The sequence below is a fragment of the Schistocerca serialis genome, chromosome 2 (assembly GCF_023864345.2).
Source record: "Schistocerca serialis cubense isolate TAMUIC-IGC-003099 chromosome 2, iqSchSeri2.2, whole genome shotgun sequence".
Classification (NCBI taxonomy): domain Eukaryota; kingdom Metazoa; phylum Arthropoda; class Insecta; order Orthoptera; family Acrididae; genus Schistocerca; species Schistocerca serialis.
The window spans coordinates 595223611-595228708 of NC_064639.1; the positions used below are offsets into that span (position 1 = coordinate 595223611).

The 5098-nt window shown below is 44.1% G+C and overlaps 1 pseudogene; it reads left to right on the forward strand.

Annotated features, from left to right (window-relative positions):
• Window positions 1–236: 236 nt before the first annotated feature.
• LOC126459046 (5S ribosomal RNA) lies at window positions 237–354 on the forward strand (annotated as a pseudogene).
• The last annotated feature ends 4744 nt before the right edge of the window (window positions 355–5098 follow it).

Genomic DNA, 5098 nt, shown 5'->3' on the forward strand with positions numbered 1-5098 from the left:
GCCAGCACGTTCTCCAGATCTCTCACTCATTAAGAACTTCTGGCCACGGTCTGCCAAAAGACTGGTACATCGCCCTTCACCATCCTCTACAGCTGTGTTGAAGCAGTGTGGAATGCACGTACCCATGTCTATCATCTAAGCTCAGTTCGATTGGATTCTCAGCCGGCCTGAAACCATTATTGGTGCCAGAAGTGGCAGCTCTGTGTATTAAATTGGCCCCACCGTGTAGCTCCAAAGCCAACGACCTTGCCGCAGTGGTAACACCGGTTCCCGTCAGATCACCGAAGTTAAGCGCTGTCGGGCTGGGCTAGCACTTGGATGGGCGACAATCCGGTCTGCCGAGCGCTGTTGGCAAGCGGGATGCACTCAGCCCTTGTGAGGCAAACCGAGGAGCTACTTGATTGAAAAGTAGCGGCTCCAGTCTCGGAAACTGACATATGGCCGGGAGAGCGGTGTGCTGACCACATGCCCCTCCATATCCGCATCCAGTGACGCCTGTAGGCTGTGGATGACACGGCGGCCAGTCGGTACCTTTGGGCCTTCAGGGCCTGTGCGGGAGGAGTTAAGGAGTATAGTTTAGTTTACCTCCAAATCACAAATTTAATTATGTATTCTTCTACCATGCAGTATACACACTGTAAGTACACTGTCCACTCACATTAATGTTATCACTTGCCAAAAGCCTGAATAACCACGTTATGCACGGCACACGACTGTGAGACATGCTGTGCTACATTTCTCGGTTGAGGATCCATGGCGCGTTCAGCCCGATCCAGATGGTCTCACGGATTCCCTACTGGGTTTAAATCCAGGGAGTTTGATGGCCGTCGGAGTACGGTGAACTCATCCTGGTGCGCTTCGAACCAACCACATACACAGCGAGGAGTGTGACGCATTGCATTGTCCTGCTGATAGATGTCATTGTGCCGAGCAAAAACAAACTGCATGTAGAGGTAAACATGGTCCCCAAAGATAGATGTGTAATGGTTTTATCAATTGTGCCTCCACTCGTAAACAACGAACCATAAGGCAACACATCGGAAATCAACGAAAAAAGCATTATATATTTCGGATGCGAACTACGAACAATTTACAATAAATTCACACATTATAGAATAATTTATCTTCTATAAAATTTACGATACTACAACGCTAATTTATAAAATAAAATACACGGAACATTATATACAGTATAATAAAATATTATGCAGTGTTTGCTTCATATCTCATTCTTCCAGAAGTCCACATGTGCCCTCACTGTTTCGCTGCATGCCCTAAGATCTTGGGCCGTGCACGCTCTTGGATGGTTTACTAGCGGACATTGAAGCAGGTGGCTCATGGTCTGGATGTTCCCACACGGACACAAAGCGCTTTCACTAATTCCCCACTTGTGCAGATTTTTGTTACATCTGCCCATTCCTGAACGCAGACCGCTCAGGGTTTTCCATTTCTCCCACTCCGCACTTGGTGGCAGCACTTCCTCAGAATCGTGAGCAGATTCTTGTTTTTACTGCCACAGTCTTTTTCTAGAAGTTTTTGGTGGATCTGTGAGTGGTTCGGTTGCGTGGAGAAAACTACTTCTTGACTTAAGGCGTTTTGGTACCATTTGGTACACATGTAGCGGACGACGTTTATCTTGAACTTGTTTTGGTTCGAAAATGGCTCTGAGCACTATGGGACTCAACTTCTGGGTCATCAGTCCCCTAGAACTTAGAACTACATAAACCTAACTAACCTGCGACAGTAGCGGTCGCGCCGTTCCAGACTGAAGCGCCTAGAACCGGCCGGCGAACCTGTTTTGTTCGTTCAATTCTGCTCTGTATTGAACGTAGGACATTTGGCGGAGCAATTCCAGATAAGCAGTATGGGTGTTCTACTCTTGTTGGCTTAAGACATCCAGTAATACGTCAGAGAGGCGAAGCGAGATCTGAATGTTTGGTGGAATGACACAACATTAACACACTGCCTTTTCCGAGTGTACTTGGGAGTTACTGTTGATAGCACACTGCCATTCAAGCGGCACATTGAGAAGAGCAGGGCAAAAGTCCAATCACGGAATAACTAGTACTTGGCGAGCTAACAACATCAAAATGGAGAGCTAATCCAAAAGTTTTACGCACCACCGCAATGGCACTCTGTTACTCTGCTGCTGAGTTTGCAAATTCTGTCTGGGAGCGGTCATGCCACACAAACAAACTGGAAAAAAGCATTGTAGCAAAGCTATCGAAAAAAATTCCCTCGGCACCATGACGATATGTGCTGTGCTTGCCGGCGTGTGTTAGCAGACTAAAGGTACGTTGTCCAAGGCGCGACGCACACTAGCGACTGCGACGGGTCGCTACGTGACGTCAGAAGTTGTCCGCTGGCGCATGCGCAGTTCGAGTTTGGGATGCGACGCGCGACTGTTGCGGCAGCTGTCGCAGCACTGCACCAGTGAGCAGTGTTGCGACGGAAGTCGCACGACACAAAGACGTACGGCTGCGAGAAAGATGTCGAGCCAGTCAAGGAAAACTGAAATGAGCCACTCACAGGATGTGATGCTCTGTGAGCTGGTCTCGCAACAGCCTTGCCTTTACGATTTGAAGAACCCTAAATATAGAGACACTATGTTCAGAGACAGAATTTGGGAAGTAATTGGTGCACAGTTGAAACTGGCAGGTGAGTGAAATATATAATATTTTCCCATTAATGCAAATTTTTCAGGCCTGTTATGAAAATCAGTATAATCCATGCAGATGTAGAATTAGAATGATGAAAATGAACTTGAAGGTCAATTTTCGCATTACTCTTTTTTGTGACGATAAAAATTGAAAACGGCAAATACATTATAAAATGAACAATCTAAAGTACAACGAGAAAGTTACATTTTACAATACCTTCACTTTGAAAGTAAACGGTAGATTGGTGCCTTGATGATACCTTCTAGTTGTGAAAAACCACCACCAGATTGTTGTACAGCTTTCTGTAATCAATAGATGTTCGTTTTTGAGGAAGGCGTTTCTCAACAGATTGCGCAAACAGTATGCTGCAATAAGTAATTTGTCACATTCACTTCAATTCATTGGTAGAAGATGGTGCTCAAAAAACTTGTGCCAAAAGTGCACTACTGTTTTAAAAGGCCCTTCTGGTCTGACACAGTTCACAATTGAAATTCGTCTTTTGTAAATCCTGGAGTCATCTTTTGAGTGCAGCTTGGCAAGATTAAATGTTGATGTCATTCATAACGATGTATGCTGTCAGAATACAAGAATATGGAAGTTCATTTCGATGGGAATAAAGAGTCAGTCGGCTATGAAAGTTGCCTTAGCTTGTTCCAAAAGTTTCTGCATGGGAGAAACTGACAAGTATAATTTGGGGAAATTTTGTGAACAAGCACGGGCATTATTTCTTCCACATTTCTGCCAGTGTATACTGTAGACGTTCAGAATCAAAATTCTAGAGATGTTTAAGGTGTAACCCTATCTTGTTGTCAAGAACTTGAAACAATGCAATGAAGCTAGCGTGCGCTTATTGTTAATAAACTTATCTTTCATTGGAATTTTAGGTGAAATGTGCAAAAACAGATGGAGGAATATTCGGGACTCGTATCAGAGAAATAAACGAGAAAGAAAGCTTGGAACAGGTTCAGATGCCTCAGCAAAACCAAGAAAATGCGTTCTGCTTGATCACTTGGCTTTAAGAAACCTACGTTTCGTGGCATTTTAAATGAAATTGTCAAGAGCATATGGAGAAATATTAGTAACTCATACCGGAGGAATATGACATAAAATGGTTTCATTAGGTCCAAATGTGTCAGCGAAACAAAACAAATGCATTCTCTATCGTGTGATGACCACACGATTCTCGTTGCGCGTCGACAGAACTGGCGGCCAGTCGCGACGCTCCCGGAGATATATGAGCCCAAATCTCGGAAACGGAGATCGATATCAATCTGATCTCAACTTAAAAAATAATTTCGATATGTTAGCTTCTTTTCATCGGCAACGATGTATGACCTAACGTGAACCATACGTAAAGTAGCCAGCGACCACATTTTTCACTGTACACAATTCAAATTTTATGCAGTAGGTTACTTGTAAATTAAGTATCGGGATAACTGTGACGAATATCGGAAAAATACACACCTCATTATCAAGCTGTGATGTGAAACTGTAAGATACGCAAACATCAATTTTTTGTGCCTTTTACTTTCCTCACAATTGATTGAGAAGTAATATACAGCGAAAAAAACACGCAAAACCGGAAGAGATACTTTCCAATTTTTTAAAGTAAAAGGAGAATCTGTATCGAAAAACTAACTCTGGGAGCCGATGTAACTTTGTTGCATTAACATACAGTATTTTTTACAGCAAGAAAATCTGAATTCATATTTTTCTTATGTATTTGAATCCGCCGCCGCCGTCCGGAGCTTGGGAAACGGCGACGACTCCAGTCGTGTTGTGGCCGTGTCGCCGTCTGCCAGGGTGGGGAAAGAGGAGGGGGCAGCGTCGCAGTCGCAGCCAACTGTCGCGTCTTGCACAACGTAACTTAAGCATGCCAGCGGTATCTGCAGCTGCCGCGAGGAGGGCGGTGGAAAGTGAATGCAGAATGGTGGCAGCGTGCTTTTGTATTCTAACAAAACTCTATTATGTCTGTGGTTTCCTTTGATGCTAAGCGAATACCGGAAATCATTATAAGGTCGGTCTCGGGTACCGTCCCACCCCCACAGCGGTGGTAGTTTCAAAGGCCGCTAGACAGAATAACGGAGAACATATACAAACAACGATGTTTCCCATTCTTCAAGCGCATCCTTGCAGCTGCAGCGGAAAAATACTAGAACTCTGGCTTTCCGAGAAAGGGACAGCTTAAACAGAAACTGTCTTATTCTAACAACAGCGTCAGGTTCCTAGAAAACAAAAAATAATGGAGGACACATACAAACAATAATGTTTCCATTCTTTAAAGGCATCCTTGCAGCTGCATCGGAAAAATACCAGGACTCTGACTTGCTGACAAAGGGACAGTTTAAGCAGAAATCGTCTCACCCCAACAGCAGTGACGCTTTCAAAGATCTTCCTAGAAAATAATGGTGAACATATGCTCTCACCAACAAAGAACA